The following is a 19742-nucleotide window of genomic DNA, read 5'->3' as shown; positions in this document are numbered from 1 at the left end:
TAATCAAGGATGTTAATACCAGAAGGAATAGCAACAATTTTTTTAACTAAACCTTTCTGTGAGTTCATATCAAATTACCAAGTCTTAACAAGTTACCACAATTCAGCTGGACCAAGTGGTCTTCATACACCCTCAGTCCTTAACTAGCTCAAGAAAATGAAGCTTAACATAATCATTTTTGTTACTGACTAAATTAAGGTTCTTTGCTTTTCATATGTCACAGCCTGAGAGTATATAGTTACCACATTTCAGCTGACACATAGACACCTCATTCATCTGCAGCAATTTGAATACATATATAAAAAAAAAAAAAAAAAAAAGCAGGCAATAACTGATTTCCAGCACCATTAGTTTGCTCCCCTACTGCTGTGCTGTTAGGAGCACCACATGAGACCAAGGGTCACAATTCTCTTACACAACAAGCAGGAGCAACAGCTGTTACTCTACTAGTTACTAATTAACTGAAGTAATGAACTAATAATTAATTAACCACTAGTACTATTTACCCGAGTGTTGCATACTGAGCTTAGGCCTGAGTCATATGAGAAATCTCTCCCAGCCATCAAACGTGCTACAGATCACTTTATCTGAGGGTATCACCTCTTTATAATGTAAGGACGTGCAGTTGTGCTCAGTTTATTGATACAAAAGTGAATCATGTCAACTAGTCTTCAGTTACATAGCAAATCTGTGGTACAACAAGGTCTTGTCTACAGCAGACCCTACATTCTTTTTTGCATACACCTGCCTACTCAACAAGCTGTCCTTTGGGACTACTGTCTGTCTCAGCTGTTAGGAGTATTAGCTTACGATGGTCAAGAACAACAAGACTGCTCCTATTGCTAACAAATGGAGCTTTGCAACTAATTTTAACAAAAGCAGGAACTGAGCTGTTATCCTTATAAATTTGAAGAAACCACAATTCTTCTCTTATATTGCAAATACAGCAGTAAGTTAGTTAGTAGCAAATGAGAGGAACTATGTATGTACTTGTAAAAACATAGATATTTACACTACAAAAATTGTCAAAACAACAACAGACATCTTATTTCTGTAGCCATGCAACAACCTACAGACCTATGAAACATCTACATCTAACTTCTGCTTCTCGTTTCTTTTCTTAAACTCTCCATTAATTCATCTCTCCATCTGTAACATTTCAAGTCTGTCACAGATTTCAAGCTGCTGCCATTTAAAAGGAATAAACATCCTACATCTACAGAAACAATTCTTTTACCCTAAAACAGGGACTGGGGGGGAAAGGTACATGTTTCAACACTGAGGTCAATGTATAAGAGTGCTAGTTGTCCCTCCTACATGACTCAAATTTAAGGATCGAATATCCCATGATTTGCCATGATTAAGGACATGCTCTTTTCCCAGCATTTGCTGCTAGCTCTGGCAACTCATGAGACAGCAAACTCTAATTCCATAACGTGACTGCTAGAATTGTTGTTTTTAAAGGTTTAAAATGTTTAACACCAAATGCTATGTCACTCAGAGATTGGAATATGTATGGGATCAATTTCTCACCACATTTCATCAGTCTTTTTAAACTGTGAAAACCAGTGGGGTTACTCTGGCATAAAACCAATGTAATGGAATGGAGACTCATGCCTGTGGTCACTAACGTGACCTAGTTGTATATACAGAAGGATATGGGAAAAAGGTTTTAAGAAAGGGTGTTAAAGCCCAAACATGTTCTAAAATGACTTTCCAGTGTGACACTAAGTAAAATCAACATTTGGTTTTTGATAAACACTTAGTAGAGTTGTTGGTCTATGAGTCCCATTTTTCACTCATCATTGGGACGACAGAATTTATATCCAAGTCAATAACAGAAAGTTGCACCATCTTGTCACCAAACTGTGCTTTTGCTTACAGCAGGCCCAAGTGTTTGAGTGGCACAGAGCAGCCACGTGCCATCCAAAGTTACAGATGGAAGCAGATTCCAGCAAAAAGTCTGACATCACTCCTGCTGTTAGGCTGTGCTGTCTCCATTTCAATTCTCTCTCAGACAGTTTCTTACTGAATCCAAGACTATCTTTTGAGTTTTGCCCTTGGTTTATATTCTCATAATAATTACACACAGTAAATGTCAAAGAAGATTCATGAAGGCCATGAGAAGATAGGCCAAGGAGTACAGAAGAAATTTCTGTGCTAGACAAAGCTACGAGACACAACTCATGAAGGGCTGTAGTCTGGAGAAAAAATGGCTTGGAAAGTAGAAATGAAGGCCATAAAGCCACAGCCTTCACTGAGAAAAGTCATTTAAGTCAACCAAACATGAGAAGGTCCATACTGCTGTTTGCTCCTCTGGGTTTGTTTGTCTCAGCTTAGAATCAGATCTGCCTTTGAACTCTTTCTGCCAAACTCTTGACAAGTCTCATTTTGAAAACTGACAACAACGAGGAAGCTTTTAACTGTTTTTATATTAATCTACTTCAAACTCATTTTTATCTAGCTAGAGGCAGGGTTTAATCAATTACAGGTTCCTTCTCTGAAGCAGGCCTCAGCTCAACTTAACCACAGTTTACACTGTGGCCTACATTACTAAATTCCAATGGCATTTAACTTTTCAAGGTCTTTCTTTAGAGTGGTAACACTGAGCTTTACATGATACACAGACAAGGGTTTAGGAAATGCCAGCTGGTTACTCCTGAAGGGATTCACTGATGTACTCCACCACCACTAATTGAAAACTGAAGAATGCACTTAGCGATGTCAGACATTAGGATTTCTCACTATCCATCACACACATGCACACACACACACAAAGCCCTTTCATGCTTACTGGGAAGCTCCTGGAAGAGCCCGATTTTGCATTCCCCACAAACCCCCAAATTCCCTTGGATTTCACTGGTAGTTTGGAGTTGCACAAGTATAATTCCCTCTCCAACTAGCAACTTCTGCCAGAGCCACAAAAGGCATGACTCTCCTGCAACTGCTAGCCAGAAGATTTAGCCTTTTTGAGCTCAAATTGTCAAGCAATCCTCCTCCTCTGGTAGTTCCAGGTTCAATTCCTGGTAATGATTAGGACAACCATTACTTCATGAAGAACACAGAATCCATCTCCAAGTACTTCAAAAATTCTTAAAACAGCAGTATACCTTTACTTTGATTGTGACAGGCATAAATATATAGCTACATAGTATCTCAAGATATGATGAGGGAGAAAGAAAAAAAAAAAAACACTAAGAACTAACTTGTAATAGGAGATGCAGATTAATAATAAATGGTTACATAACACAAAATGGCACATAATATTAGGAATCATTAACTGCAATAAAAAACAGATGTCACTGTGTCTATAACAACCTTGAAAAATTCTACTTGTCTGTTACCTCTGGGACTTTTTTTTTACACAAATACTTAACATACATGTTAAAACTTGCAATTTCCATGGCAAAAGACTAGTCAAGGAGATTTTATGTCTGAGCTTATAAGGCTTAATTTTCTAAAGTTACCTAAGATAGAACACATGAGAAGTGGAAGCAGCTGACTCATCAACATTATCTATGTATGTGTTTACAGCTTGTGTTTAGGAGGAAAAAATACATTCAGAGAGAGAATGATATCTTTTAAAGGATTTAAACAGAGAAAAAAAAAAAAAAAAAGCAGGAATTAAAGATACCTTACAGGCAAGATATACAGCAATAATTATCTAACAACCTCCCTGCAAGGATTTCTCTCTGCCACCTTTAAAACATAACTTAAAAACAACAACAACGACAATAATAATAACAATAATAATAATCATCATCATCATCTAACAAGTCACTCCTAAATATGTTTTGGGTAACTGGAAACAAATGCTAATAGGAAAAATAAAAATAAAATAAAATAAAATAAAATAAAATAAAATAAAATAAAATAAAATAAAATAAAATAAAAAAATTAAAAAGTGGCTATTTCCCTGTACCACCACAGTTTTATTTACTGCCTTGTCTCTAAATGTAGAACTTTTAGAACTTTTCTTGTATTCTATTACTACAAAAATCTTACGTATACTTCAAGTATAATATTAACCAAATATATCTGGCTCAATGCATTCACTTGAGGAATGTCACAATATGAGCACACATTCCTTTCTACACTGTAGCCTAACATAGAAAGGGCTTAAAATCCCAATTTGGAAGGAAGGAAGGAAGGAAGGAAGGAAGGAAGGAAGGAAGGAAGGAAGGAAGGAAGGAAGGGAGGGAGGGAGGGAGGGAGGGAGGGAGGGAGGAAGGAAGGAAGGAAGGAAGGAAGGAGGAGGAAAGAAAGAGAGAGTCTTTTCAAATCTCATCAAACATCTAGGTAACTTCAGCTCTCACCTAAATAAAATACTTAATCTGAAGTGTGCAGCCTAAACCCCCCCCCATCCTAACATTGTAAAATATAGAGCATTTCCTTCCTTATGGATATAATGAAGGTCATTCCACATGTTAACTTGGACTCACAATATCGATTCATTTTTCCTACCTCCACAAAATGCATTCAAAATGGTATTAAGAGCCTAATATCATGTTGTAGGTCCAAGCATCCCCCTCTATTCCTGTTGTGACAAACTTCTACAGACAGATAAATTAACAGATCTCAGCATGTAAACTGGTACAATCTTAGTTGTCAGGAGCATGAAAAGTCTACACATTCACTTTTTTAATCAAGCTTAAAATGATAATCTATAGCAACAGGATGACTTGACTTCTGTCTGCATGGAGAAGAAAGTGCGAGATGTTGCAGAAAAAATAACATTTACTGATGATATACAAATTTTAAAAGAGACAAGTGTGAACAAACAAAAGCTGCTTCATCAAATTCTGTAATAAGAGTATGCAAAGGAAATGCCAACAAGCATTTGATTAATAACATGCAGTTACTCTCAGGTAGTTAACCCCTTCAAAAGCAGTGATGGTGAAAACCATGACACTGGATTTCCTTGTCTTGCTGCACAGTACATTATGTTTGGTCTATCATGGGAAAATCCCCTTTGCTTTACGCAACTTCAAAGCTTATTTTGGTGCAGAATTTCCCTCAGATACAGCTATGTGACCACATAAACTAAGCTGCAATGTGGTAATGCACATACATACCACTCTTCCTCCTAGAGTGTCTTTTGCAATATATGCTATTCGCATGCCAAAAGCTCTTTCACCAGCAAGCAGAATGTTTATTGAGAAATTAGGTAAACTGGCCAGCCATGCATGTCAATTGATGGTAAAACACTGATAAAAGCTGACTAAAACAGACAAGCTGGGGTTTTAAAAAACAGAGAGCAAGCTTGATGGAGGGAAGAACAGGGAAAAAGTGCTTCCTGTAAAGTAGATCGATTTGATATAGTGTATATATAGATCATGTATTTATGTGTCACCATGAAAATCACAGTATCCATCAAGAAATGGTATCCACATATGAGTAGAGGCCCAAACATTACAAACATTTTGTACAGGACTCTGCTGAGAAGACTGGCAAGGAAAAGTTTTACCTGAGACCCCTTCCAGAGCCACCACGTAGATTGAAACATGCTTCCTGACAGAGGCTAGACACTTACAAAATTATATGACAGCTAGGCATGGCTTTGTGGAGCCTAGCAAGGCCCACACAGGGCAGTGGCATGCCTATATCCCTTTGCAGACCTAGCTGCTAGAATTTTACTCAAGTTTACACAGGCCATCTGTGTAACAGCCCAAGCGACAACTCTGGTGCACCACCGCCCACCACACCAGTGACTTAACAGCAATGCCGTCTCTCTCTTCTCAACCTCCTCCTGCTACAGCTCTCTCCACTATAAGCCATCGATTAGGAAACAAAAATCTGGGTAACACCATTTCTCATGGACAGCAGAACTAAATATTCTGGGCACCAAGCAGTAAGGGACTGGGGATGTGAGAGGCAAAAGGCCTGGCAGGAGCAAATCTGTTACCGGTTAGAGAGCTTCTGCCTCAGGTATGTTTTGAAAGCTTGCATACTGCGCAGTTCCTTAGCTACTCTGCACTGTGCTTCTGTATGCTGCACTGTATAATCTCCCGATGCAGTAGGTGGGCTGGCTATTTTTAAAGCACTTTAGATGGGTTTAGGCTGATTATCATGCCTCTTTGATTTTCCTCCTTTTTGCAAAAGAGGCTGAGTTTTGACTCAGAAATAAATACTTCTGGCAAAAGAAAACAAACTCAGGCTTTATAGAAAATATACACTGAACATAAAATTAAGTCTAAGTACTACACAAATCATTCTGATAAGTGGTTAATATGTTAATAAAGATATTATTCATCAAACCACTGGAGTTGCATATTACAGTGATTTATAATTCTCTGGAATGTTTTTTACTGGTGTATTTATAACCACTTATACCACATGCTCCTCACATGTGTAACAAACTCTGCAAGAGCCATTTGTTACTTAGGAAAACCACATAAATGAAATCTTAACATAAAGTGAGTGATGCATTTCATAATCCATACATGAACTAAAGTTTTTACCAGACCATTCTCTAAATAACTGTTAACATATTAAGCCAGTGGCAGCCATCCATGCATACTAAATAAACAAAAAAGTAAAGGCTTGCAATAGAAAGCTCTTCCATTAGTCTCAAAAGTTGAACCTAGTGAACCGCTAAGCACTAATACCTGCTGCTGAATCCATTCTCAGGCTGAAGAGTTTGAAGCTAAGCCTGAGAAAGTGTTTGGATAACAAAGCATATTGCAGTTGTACTTGATGATCTTTGCAGGTCCCTTCCAATTGAACTATTCTATCCTACCCTATCCTATCCTATCCTATCCTATCCTATCCTATCCTATCCTATCCTATCCTATCCTATCCTATCCTATCCTATCCTATTCTACTCTACTCTACTCTACTCTACTCTACTCTGTTCTATTCTATTCATTACAATATAGTATATCCTGAGTTGGAAGGGACCCACAAGGATTATCAAGTCCAACTCCTGGCTCTGCACAGGACCACCCAAAAATCAGACCTCATGCCTGAGAGTGGTATCCAAATGCTTCTTGAACTTCAGCAGGCTCAGTGCTGTGACCACCTCCCTGGGGAACCTGTCCCAGTGCCTGACCACCCTCTGGGTGCAGAACGTTTTCCCAACAACCAGACTGACCCTCCCCTGTCCCAGCTCCATGCCGTCCCCTCGGGTCTTGTCGCTGTCCCCAGGGAGCAGAGCTCAGCGCCTGCCCCTCCACTCCCCTCGTGAGGGAGCTGCAGGCCGCCATGAGGCCTCCCCTCAGCCTGCTCTGCTCGGGGCTGAACAAACCAAGGGACCTCAACTACTCCTCGTACATCCTCCCATTCACTATCTCTGTAGCCCTTCTTTAGGCACTTGCTAATAGTTTTATGTCCTTCTCATATTGTGGTGCCCTAGATTACCCCAGTGCTAGAGGTGAGGTCGCACCAGCTCAGAGCAAGCCAGTCCCTCCCCTCACCCGGCCAGCAGCACCATGCGTGATGCACCCCAGGGTACAGTTGGCCATTCTGGCTGCCAGGGCACGCTGCTGGCTCATGTTCAACTTGCTGTCAACTAGAACCCCCAGACCTCTTTTCATGGGGCTGCTCTCCAGCCTCTCAGCCCCCAGTCTATACCTACAACCAGGGTTGTCCCGTCCCTGGTTCAGAATCCAGCACTAGCTCTTGTTAAAATTAATATTCTTGGTAATTGCCCAGCCCTCTAATTTGTCAAGATCTCTCTGCAATGCCTCTCTACCTCGAGGAAGCCAATAGTCCCTCCTAATTTAGTGTCATCTGCAGTCTTACTTTGTCTGCATTTGAATCCCGTGTTCAAGTAATTTATAAAAACATTGAAGAGAACAGGCCCTAAAATGGAGCTCTGCAGAACCCCACTAATAACTGGCCACCAGCCTGATGTAACCCCATTTACTATAACCTTTTGAGCGCAACCATTCAGCCAATTGTTCACCCATCACATTATGTTTTTGTCTGGACGTACGCTGAACATCTTGTCCAGAAGAATACTGTGAGAGATGGTATCAAAAAATTTGCTAAAATAAATAAAAAATAAAAATAATAAATAAATAAATAGATGCACACCTACTGGATTCCCTGGGCCAGCTAGTCATAAAGCCTTGGTAACCTTGTCATAAAATGAAATTAAGTTAATTAAGTCTTTCCCCATGTGAACCCATGTTGTCTGTGACCAATGACTGCATTGTCTTTCAAGTGTTTTTCAGTAACTCCCAGGATAACCTTCTGCATCTTTTACCAGGCACTGACGTGGGTCTGACTGGCCTATAATTGACAGGATCTTCTTTCTTATCCCTCTTGAAAATTGGAACAACATTTGCAAGCTTTCAGTCAACTGAGACCTCTCCAGATTCCCAATACCATTGAAAAATAATTAAGAGAGGTCTTGCAGTAACATCAGAATGAATACCACCAGGCCCTATACACTCATATGCATCTAGGTAGAGCAGCAAATCCCAAAGAAGTTCAGAGTCAGATGGGAATTTATCATTCCCCTAGTGATGGCTCTCCAACTCAGGGCTCCAGGGGTCCCAAGGCCTATCATCAGTGTTAAAGAAAGAAGCAAAGAAGGCATTAAACATCTCTGCTTTATTTACATCCCTATTTATGAGGTGACCATCTTAATCAAGTAATGGACCAGTAATGTTATTTCTGGTCCTTTTGCTGTTAACATTCTTTAAAAAGCCCTTTTTGGTGTCAGCTGCAACTTTAATTGAGCTTTGGCTGTGTGATTTTTTTCCCTACAATAATGTATAGCATCTCTGTAGTCCTCCTACATTGCCTGACCTTGCTTCTATTCTATTTGATTCAATTCTATTTGATTCTTTATATTGGAAGTGTCTCATCAATTCTTCCTGGCAGAGATACAAGGAGCATGTTGTTTGCAAAACCCATGTCCTTTGTCATGTAGCTGGCAGCAATGCTTCTGTCTCCTCAGACTCTACCCAAGTAGCTAAGGAAGACCTTGCCACCTATCCTTACGTCAGTCACTTAGTACTCAGCCTGCATTGACTGAGCTTCTGCAAAAGAAGGGTTATGAACTCTTGCACTTCCACAACTCAATTTCAAACAGACTTTTAGTGCCAGGAGTCTTACACAAAAGCTTGTTTACAGATTAGGAAAATGAAAAGGAAAAAAATGCAGTTGCTCCTGTGTCAAAATTTAACTGAACTCTACATATATCCCCAAGGTCCTACAACTCACATCCAAATATAGACTTAGACACATAAGAATCGGGCAATTTTAATACAAAGTAAATTTCTAGAAGAGCGTTGTTTGAGCTTTATTGACTGGTTAGAAACACAAACTAAATGTCCAACTTATCCTGGAAAGCATCCGACCCTTTATCACAATTGACTGTGATCTGATTAGTACTCAGCACTGCATGCGCCCTCTGGGTCTGAAGCTGAGGCTTGACCCAACAGACTTGCCGTTCCTGTGTACCTATCCAGATGCCTGCCTTCCTCCTCCTCTTCTCCTTCTCATCCTCTGAGACCAAACTCTAGCTATATTAACATCTTTTCTTGGTTTCAGCTAGATGGATTGACTTTGAACTGGAACAGAGCAGAAGAGACTTGCTTGCACAGCAAGCCCTAACCTTTACCTGTAAAGCAACGATTAACAACTTCTGTTATCACTTCTTTGCCCCGAATAAAGATCCCTAGGCAAATACACCCTTGTACACTAGCTCTCCTCAGGCCCCAGGAACACTCTAGGGCTGCAGAATTATCAGTAAGGATACCCACAGCCCAAAGTCTGACAAGAATTGTGTGGACTCACATTAAGTGACAGTACAATTAAAATTCAGCTATAGACACCCCCTCCATTCTGTTTCCAGATCAGATAACAAGTTGCTTGCGATTTTGTAAGCTTTTTTTTTTAACCTCTTTCTGATACTCTTTTTATCTGACTTGCTCGTACTCCCAAATGATAAATCTGGACCGGGACTATTTCTTATTGTGCATGCTACATCAGCAACTTAGTGCATTGGAGACCTTCTTTTTTACTGCAAGTTTGCTCTTATACTTGTAGTCCTGCAGCATCACAGGACTTGACTCAAGAACATCTGGTACATGGAAGCAATTGTTCTCCTTGTCTGATGCTGCAGGGCATCATATAAAACGTCCCACTTGCAATGTGAATAGTCCAGCACTGCTCCTCCTCTGCAAACCTGATACACACCTAAGACCTGAAGCTGCTGCAAACCTTTACTAACCCACGGGCCTAGAACCATAAGGGATCATGCCAAGTCAAACTCTGGTCTTTCCCACTTTGCATCACAAACACACCCTATGTGTTTGTATAGTGCATGGAGCATTTTGATATAATTCTGCAACATTTTGCAAAGTTTTAAAGTTCTCCAGGACCAGAGAAGGTCTCTGGAAAATAAATAAATAAATAAATAAACAAACAAACAAACAAGTAAATAAATAAAAAGGAGCAGAAGCATAGAAAAAATACTAGCAGTGGTCTGTGAGCTTCATGAACCTTTTACAGAAACCCAAGATGCAAAATGTAACATTGAGCTAAATTCCAGCACCCATTACTCACCCTGCTTTTGCAACATGAGTAAGTCATGCATGGAATAAGATACTGCCCTGTATGAGGCATCCAGTATAACCTGGCCCACGCTGCAGGAAGGATTTTCTGTCTGAAAAGCAAAGAATAAATGAGTGAAAAAGAAAGCAGAAAAAGATGTCAGTATAGAAGCTCTAGGTCCACATATTGTCTGAAAGATAACATACAAGTTCAGGTTACATACATACACCCTGAACTGTGATTTCATGATTTCCAGAGTAGAAACGCATACATGCTCTTGTCAGGCTTGGGGGTAGGTGATTTTGCTAGATAATAAGTACCTTCTTTGGGGGGTCAGTTATTTTGTTTTCTTTACCGTTTTTAAACTTTCAGGGATTTCTTTCCAGCTTTGTCCTAGCTCCAGCTTAGTTTTGTCCAGGATAAACGCACCCTACCCAATGCATGAAGGAAGACAAAATGTCTATAACGGGCCAACGTAATCTCTCTGTGGTGACCAGAACTTGATACTTATGGAAAAAAAAAATGTAAAAATACATGGTCTGGAGCAATCCCTAACTTGTATGATCTTATAATTTTCATCAATTAGAGGGTTTGGAACTTCATATATGGCAGTCAGTATCCAGACTACCATACCCTATAACCATATATGAATATCCTCAATGATTTTTTCTGATCCTATGGAAATGGAGCTCTGCAGTTTACTCATTCTTGTAGACTTAATTCTGAATTTGAGCATTTTAATCAGTACCCTCTTATTTTTGTGTTTTCAGAAACAGTGATTAACTGTACTTTGATTCTTTTTAAAGAGCTAATATGCTGTGCTTCCCCTAGCACCCTGTTTGATTTCTAACATGCTATGTCCACTCATACAACCATAAAATTTTATTTCACATCCAATCAGTAATCACAGGCTGGTATTATCCTCCACAATAAAAACAAAACAGCTACCATTATATCACATCTGCTTTCTCACTTCAAACAGGTGCTTAAGGGCAACTCTGGAACTGTTCACATTTCTCAAAATACCTCTTCCAACTTGTCACTCTGCAGTGCCAATGGCCATATAATGCAAATTAACTCATAAGTTTTTAGATGTAAGCCTAACAGCAAATGCCAGCCTGATTTTCCACAGCGCAGAGTATACACATTCACAAACGGTTATAATATTTATAACACTTTGTTAAATGTCAAGTCTAAAAAGAGGGTTAATGTTGCCTTAAGATCAGATGAACAAGGTAGTCACTGTAGCAGTTTTAGCCTTATTTTCAAGAGTTATTGAACAACATGTGGTTTGTTTATAAGCAGAACAGAGCTTGAATATAACTCAGGAACCATGATTTTCAAGAAATTTCAGCAAATTTGTATCAAAACCCCTTAGGGTCCTTTCAGGTTTCGTTGACAATTTTTCAAGAATTTGTGTAGTTTCTGCAGCTGCATATCACAGGATTTCCAGAACTGGTTGACTCAGACACACCCGAGTATTCTTGTAGGGTTCTGTTATTTACATAATGCTCTGCTAAAATGACAGTTATGATTTGGCTTCACTTATTACTTACTTTGTTTTAACTATCTTCACATGCTTTAGTAATTATCTCAGAGTTGATACTGTTGAGCTTCCTAGAATGTAAAGAAACTTAAGATTTGATCCTTCAAAGAATTCATGACCCCGACCCAAAGATTCCCACTGACCTCAGTGCATTTCAGACTAAATGTAAGGAACTCCATCAGGAGCAAAAGGAAAGTCCAAGCCTGGACTAGATGGATAACATGGTCTGTCTATATCCTTGCAATTTCCTTCAATAACACCACATTCACTCTGGGTGAAATTCTGTCCTCACTAACATCACTGACTGACCTGCTGCAGAAGATTTCACATAAGGTTTCACTGATTCATATGCCTTACAAGTTAATCTCACTTGTGTTGTTATTCCTAATTTGAAAGAAAAGTGACTATAAAGCTTTCAGAACTTTTATTTCTTAGAAATAATTACCCAAAGAAAGACGCAATGGCTGGAAAATACTGAATATATAAACTCAAAAGTTTATATGGTCGCTTTCAACTTTTATTATATCAGATGCATTTTTTTTAATGCTTGCTGCATAAAGCTAAACTACTAACAGGGCATTTGTCTTTTTCATTTCTTTTCTTTCCTTCTTTTTTCCTTGAAATTCGCAGCTGCAAATCAATGCAAACTCATTCAGCAATTACCCAAGAGAAAACTTCTATTTTGTTAAGTGAACATTGTGCTTTTGGGACCTCTCTGAAAACTTCTAACAATGTTCCACCCTTGGGCCTTTCCATCCTCCAATCCCTCCCTAGCTTGAAAGCTTGCATTCTCACTAACTGTCCCTTTTTAAATATCCTTTTGTAAAACTGTGTCGAAGTGCAAAATGTTCAAGTAGAACTCTGCTTTATTATTTTAAACAGCAAAGGTAGCTCTTCTGCCTCAATCCTGGCATCATATAGATTTTATTTGTTTTTTTAATTTTGGCCAAAAATAGCAATAAATTAGACCAATTCCCAGCTTCCTATGTTACAGCCAACAAACTGATTACATTATTACTGGATAACATCACCTCTTTGGAATTAGGCTGCTAGCTGAGGTCTTATTATAGTAGTGAATTCACACTGCCACAGTTAGCAATGTCAGCATTTCTATTATAATAGCCTCTTCCTACTCCTACTCTTTTTTTCTCAAAGGACTGAAATTTGGACTTAAAATGAACTTCAAGTCGAAGCACTGACAAGATGATCCCTGTCCACAAGTCCACGGCTTATCATTTTAGCACTTTTCTGACAAGTAGCTTCAGAGTATTTTTAAGTACAGGCCCAGTCATGCATTCTTTCTACATCCAAAACTCGTTTGTGTATCCAGAGAACATAACACTCATTTCCAGTAACCTTCATGGCTTGAGTTTCTTAATAAACGTGCTTTCAATATTCTCTTAATTTCAGGAAGGCACGGCTTTTGGAGCTTTGAGAGCTGTATGTACAACTGGTACAAGCGTGGACAGGAAGATGTACTTTGCCACAGCTTCTCTTCAAAAACATTTTTCAGAACAAAGATGCCATGCACAAAGCATGCTTCTCAAGGGTGGTGCAGAGGACGTGAAACGTGACCACACAAATCTCTGAAGAGAAGCGGGAAAACACGCTCCCCGTGAGGACATCTGCAGCATGTTCTAGCCGGGACGTGCCATGGGGACTCCATGGAAACCACATGCAGCTACAACTCGGCAGCCTGTTTGCTAAACACGGCAGATCATCGAATGCGCCTCGCGCCGAGGCTCACCATCTTCCCTGACGACGACCCCAGAGCTCTTTCCAGGTCCCCCCGCTTCCTCCCCCACCCGTTTTGAGCTTCTCTGTGCCCAAATGAATGCCGAGGACGCTGCCTGGGGCACGGAGGCAGAGATGGGGACCCTGTCTGGAGACCATCCCCACAAAGCAGCGGCCAGGAGCAGCTTTAGATGCCACCCCTGTTTTGTTACCCCCTGGAATGGGGGGATAGCGCCCCGAAGGACGCAGCCGAGGACGGGGAGGCGGTTTTCATCCATCCTCGGGCCCACCCGAGCGAACCAGCCGCTGTCACCCGGCGCAGCCCCTCGCAGACTGCCCCGGGGGCACGGTCCCCCCCCGCCCCGGGCCCCTCACAACATGGCCACCCGCCGCGGTCACTTACGTTGAGGCGGGAGCCTCCGGGAGCGCTGCCGGCCGCGGGCCGGACCCCCGGGGTGCCGGCGGGGCTCTCCCCCGGCTCGGAAGGGCCGCGGTGGGGGACAGGGAGGTGTGGGGGCAGCATGATGTGACCGGGGGAAGGCGGCGGGGAGCGGCCGCGACGTGCCCGGCTCTCTGATCCGCTAATCAGCGGCTGCCGCGGGCCGCCCTGAGTCACCCCCCGGCCGCGGCGGCAGCATCAGCCTCGCCGCGGCGTTGGCAGCCAGACGAGCCGCGGCTCGGAGCCGCCGCTGTCCTCGCATGAACCCGGCGGGGCTGCCAGCGCCAGCCGAGAGAAGCGAGAGAGGCGAGAGCCGGGTCCCTGCCGGCGCGGCGGCGTGCGACAGCCCCGCTGCGGGGCTGGCGGCGGCGGGGCGGGGGGCGGGAGACGGGGCTGGGGTGGGGGGAGAGACCCTCGACGGCCGGGCCGGCAAGGTAAGAGTGGTAGGGAAGGTGACAAACAGGGGCACGGGGTGGCGGGGGAAGGGGCTGCTGCGGCAGGGAGGAGGGAGAGGGGGGAGAGCCCCTCGGTGCTGGGGGGTCTGGGGGGGTCTCTTCTGACAGCGGGGATGCTCATCGGTGCTAATGGCAAACATCACCCCCACCCCCAAGCCCTGTTGTGTATTAAAAAAAAAAAAAAAAAAAAAAAAAGCCAGCAGCTTCTGCCCCGCCGTCCAAAGACCCTGCTCCTCTTGGGCGAAAGGTGTGGCGTTGCCCAACAGCCTTATCTCCCCCATCCTGCGGGGAGCGGCTGCTGGCAGCTGCTGGCCATGTCTCGAAAGCCGCGGGCAGGGTCACGGCCGCCTCGGCTCCCCGCGGCGCCCAGCGCCGCTGCCGTGCTCCCACCGGGGCGTCCCGAGGTGCCGCAATCTGTGGGGGGGAGAGAGGGCGAAGGTTGGGGGGGGAACACGACACGACATCGCCTCCCCCAGCCTCTCCCTCCTGCCCCACCTGTCAGCTTTGGGCTTGCTTTATTTCTTTGCCGTGCGCCCTCCCCATCCCCGACAGCTGGAGAGGGCGAGTCCCTAAGGACGGGGCAGGTTGCCCGTGCTGAAGCAAGGGGCGGAGGCGAGCGGAAAATCTGAGCCCCCCCGGGAAGTCACCTTCCGCCCCGTGGCCCTGTCCCGGGTGTCCCCAGCGCCTCGCTTCTCCCAAGGGCTTTCGGCGGAGCCCCCCGGTCCTGGCCACCGGGCTGGCGTCCGCCGGGGGCCGCGCTGCCGAGGGGGGCCAGTGGGGAGAGGGCATCGGGACCCCCCCACGGGGAGGGATGGAGCCGGGGAAGCGCTCGGCATCGCGGAGAGGCAATGTGGGGAAGGACAGCCAAGGGGTTTCTCCCTCGGGGAGGTTGGAGGGGGAGGAGGGGGGAAGACAGAGCCCCTCTTTGCCCCGGGAAGGGGAGTCCTCCCCGCTCGGGCAGAGCAGGTCTTGGCGGTGTAGCAGGTGCCTCCGGGCCCCTTCGCTTCTTCCCCGCTCCGTTCCTGAGAACAGCGCCCGAGAAAGCCCTGAACAGCCTTAACAGCCGTAATAATTAAAAACAACAACAACAACAACAAAAACCCCCTTCTGCCTGGCCTTAATGATCCTTTACACACATTCCCCGCCCGCTCCCTCCCCCGTCCCCCCAGTGAAGGGCAGTGATTATTCGCACTCCTCTGCTTGCCGAGAGCGCAGCCTGATGAAAGGACTTTATCCTCGAGTGACTCCATCGCTCGCTCCTCCTCCTCCCTCCTCCTCCTCCTCTCCCCAGCCCGCCGGCCGCCTCGCTTCTCTCTCAGCCCTAATTGGGCTCTTGCTAATATGATTAAAGCCCAGTTAAATGTTTCTTGATAAATCTTGTCAAGAGAGGATCCCCCCCCGTCCCCTCCCTCTCTCTGTTGGTTGTCAGAAGCCCGGTTACAGACAGGACATGCCCGGCTCCTGCTGTTCATACTCTGGTGGGAAGTTGGCATTTCACAATTGTTCCTTTAACACGGTTGTTTTGGAGCCGCTCCTGGGGATTGTTCCTCTTCAGGCCGGGCTCGCTGATAAGAACCGCCCGTGGCTTTTATGTAACACGTTAGGATTTGGTCCCGGTCCCAAAATCGCGCTGTTTCTTTAGCCTTTTATTCCATTTTCCCCACCCCCCTGCCGTCGGTGAGCCGCTAGAAGCCTGTTCCCGGAAAGGTTGCTGCAGCTCCATGCCCGATCGCCCGGGGCAAAGCCCGGCGGGTCCCGGCAGAGCTGCCCCCCGGAGCTGTGCCCCGCTCCCCCTGCTCCCCCCGCTGCTCCGGGAGCCCTCGAGAGATGCTCTCCCGTTTCTTCCCCTCCTTGCGAGGCTCCCCGGCCCCCCGCAAGTTTTGCGGCAGCGCTCGGCAATTGCTGGGAGCGCTCCCGCTCACCTGAACCTTAACCTGCAGCCGTTTGTTCGCGGTTTCAATGTAATGGGGCTCGGGGGTTCAACCCCAGCCCGGTCCCCTTGTCAGCCGGGGAATCGGCTTAAATTCGAAGAAATTGGGGACCAGCAGCCTGGCCCCCTGCGGCCGGCCGCGGGCTGGAAATGCCGGTGCGGCTCTCCCTGCCGTTTCGGGACTGCTCGGTGGTGGTGCCGCTGGCTCGCTCGGTTTGGGGTTTTCTGCTTCCATTTGGGGGTGCCGAGCTTCGAGGGCTTTTGGTTGGTTTTGCTTCAGCGCCACTGGGCCGGGGGTCTGGGGGTGATTTAGATGTTTAGGGGTCGCCCCGGACTGGCAGCTCGTCGGTGCGGGGCTGGAGACGGCGTTTCCCGATAGCCCACCGGGCCCCGGGCTCCAGCCCGCACCTCTGCGGTACAAGCGGCGCCCCGCGGGGGGGCACGGAGCTGCCGCCGCCCCGCGTCTCCCCGGGGGATGCGCACCTCCTGCACCCGTGGGAACCAAGGGCACGGGCCGCCGGGGGACACGGACCCACTGCCTCCGTCCCTCACCTCGGGGAGGGGAAAGAGCCCTGGCATCCCTCTCGCTCGCCCCCGTTTCGGCCCCACTGACTGCTCCTTTTCGTGCCCGGGGCTCGCCGGGGGCAGGAGGCGGGCGGCAGCGCTCTGCTTCGCCACCGCCGCCCGCCCTCGGGGCCGCCGGTGCGGGGCAAAAGGAGGGAGGGCGGCGGCAGGAGGTGAAAAGCAAACAAACGAAAAAATCGACCCCGGCCCCCGGGAGCGCAGCTCCAGCAAAGACTCCTGTTCCCTGGGAAGAGGGAAAGCCGAGCCAAGGGGCAGAACGGGGATCTGCCACCCCGCCGAGCCGTGCTGCGGCCCCGCTGCCCCGCCGTTGCCTCCCGGGGGAGCGGGCAGAGCCCCGGCGGGGCGGGCGGGCACCGGCGGCCCGGGGAGTTCCTCCGCCCAGGTTCTCCCCGGCGGGGCTTCGGCCCCCCTCGGCCGAGGTCTCGGCAGTGGTTTGAGGATGGTTCCCTCTTCCCCTCCCCTTCCCTCCCTCCCTCTCGTGTTCCCCCCCGGCTTTCGGGGCGGGGGGTGGGGGGGTCTGGGTTTGCGCAAAACCACAAGAGCTGCGGCCCCTTCGCCCCGGGGCTGTTGATTTACCCGAGGAGAGTCCCAAATAAGAAGCTGTTTGTGCTCGAGCTGGAAAGCTGGAGGCTTTCTAAGAATGGCGCTTTTCTTAGTCGGTTTTTTTTTTTTTTAATTTTATTTTATTTTTATTGGTACATCGAACCAGCCTACAGCATTGCTGGCGTCTTTCCACCAGGTACCTGGGGCTCAGAGGAAAATGTAGATGAATCTTAAAATTATGAGACAATTTCCCTCCCCTCCTCCCAGATAAAATAATGTTAAGAGAAACGTTTGGTAAAAACTAATGAAGAAGGGATTCAGGCTGGAAATAGAAATCAGCTTCACCCCATCAGAGTAGTGGGGACCCAGAAAGGCCTTCCACAGGCAGGAAGCAACCAAAGCAGCTGGAAGATGGAGTTTGACTGGTTTGTGAACCAGCTTCTGAGATGTGGTTACCACCCACAGCAAGGGACTTGACCCTGTGATCCAAAACGTCCCTCCTCAACCCTCTTCCTACAAAATAACTTGCACTTCTACACACCAAAAGAATCTCAAAGTACATTGCACACACTGAGTGCATGTTTCATGCACTCTTTTAGGGACGGCTCCACATCCCTATTCTATGGTAGAATTACCTGGCTTGGTCCAGGTGTCACTCTTGGAGCTGGGGGCACGCGCTTGGTCAGACAGCCAGAGCTCACATCACCACCCAGCACTGCTCTGCTCACTGAGTGAAGCTGACGCTGTTAGAAACTGTGAGAAGGGTACCTGGCAGTACAAGAGGCTGCTTTGCAAGATCCAGGAAATACCAATTCTGGATGTTGTTTTAAAGCTAAGTATACAGTATCAGGAAACATACCTGGAACTGAAGGGTTTAGTTTTTGGACTCTCTGTTTGACTATTATAATTACTTAACTAAACTCCATTTAGTCTTGATAAGTAGCCCCTGTTCCTTTTAGGGAAATCTAGTTGAATTTACTGAAGGATTTCCTCCTCACCTGACTTACAAAAGCAAACGTTTTCTTTCTGAATAAATGGAGGGTACTGGCTGATACTCATGCCTTCGATGTAGACAGAAAAACCCAGACTCGAATCTACTTGCTTTTCTTATGCAAATCTGCTCACAAGATTAGAAGGGAAAGCAAACAGCAGTTCCAACCTTAAGATCTTTCTTCTTTTTAGAGGCAGCCTGTTGTATAAATCTGAAACAGAAATTGTTTTCATTTGAAGATCAAATAGAAGTTATCTAGTGAAGCTGACAAACAGGGGCAGAATAATCTGTTTGCATTTTTGGGAAATGGATAGCTCTGGTTTTGTTTCAAGGCAAGTAACTTTTAAATAATATTTAACGAAATAATTGACCTTGATGTTTAAACTACAACTTCCTTCACGTCATTAAGCCCACTGTTTTTTTAAAAAAAATATTTAGTATCTGAACTCTGGCATTCATTCTGCTAATCTCATAATAACATTTGTTTCTTGTGGAATTTTGTTTGATGAACTCATCGGTGAAAGAGGAGAGAAAGAGTTCAGAACAACACGAGCTTCACAGCTCATTTATATTTTTCTCTCTCTGAAAAAAATAGCAAAAAGATATGCAGAATGACTTTTCAAGAATAATTTTTCAGATGGAGGGAACAAGGAGAAGCTTTGTACAGCTTTGTACAAGCCCTAGGAAAAAACTGTTCTTTTAACATATAATCTGACTTTAAAAATGCATTGCAATCCTTGACTGCAAATAATGATTTTGTGGAATTTGTCCTCATGATAATTAAGGTCTGAGTCTGCTTTTGAAATGTGAGAAAAATGGAAATAACTCCATAAAGTGTGTCTCTCACATAAAGCTTTCAGGACAGCCTGATTCACACTATATCCTGCTCTTTGTTCAGCTGACAGATTTCCAACAGCAGAAAGAGGCACATTTCTGGGGGCTGCTATTATCTAAGCTAAATATGTACATTTTGGATCAGTTCTATTTTATTTGAACACTCACAACTTCTG

General features: G+C 45.1%; 2 long non-coding RNA genes across 41 annotated transcripts in view; one reads left to right on the top strand and one right to left on the bottom strand.

Moving 5' to 3' along the window:
* LOC110352930 (uncharacterized) overlaps window positions 1-14569 on the bottom strand; it is a 237964-nt gene extending 223395 nt beyond the window's left edge. For 25 of the 39 annotated variants that reach the window (XR_011809464.1, XR_011809463.1, XR_011809480.1 and 22 more), the window contains exons 1-2: window positions 14193-14569; window positions 10522-10621 (exon numbers count right to left, since the gene is read on the bottom strand). This is a non-coding gene — a long non-coding RNA (uncharacterized lncRNA). The remainder of the gene's footprint in view (window positions 1-10521; window positions 10622-14192) is intronic. The other 14 variants (XR_011809478.1, XR_011809486.1, XR_011809479.1 and 11 more) reach the window with 4 other exon arrangements.
* Window positions 14527-19742, top strand: part of LOC140002576 (uncharacterized) — a 59602-nt gene continuing 54386 nt past the window's right edge. For both annotated transcript variants that reach the window (XR_011809502.1, XR_011809501.1), the window contains exon 1: window positions 14527-14662. This is a non-coding gene — a long non-coding RNA (uncharacterized lncRNA). The remainder of the gene's footprint in view (window positions 14663-19742) is intronic.

This window comes from Anas platyrhynchos, chromosome 5 (genome assembly GCF_047663525.1).
Source record: "Anas platyrhynchos isolate ZD024472 breed Pekin duck chromosome 5, IASCAAS_PekinDuck_T2T, whole genome shotgun sequence".
In the NCBI taxonomy this organism is placed as follows: domain Eukaryota; kingdom Metazoa; phylum Chordata; class Aves; order Anseriformes; family Anatidae; genus Anas; species Anas platyrhynchos.
This window is presented reverse-complemented; position numbering and strand designations above follow the sequence as displayed.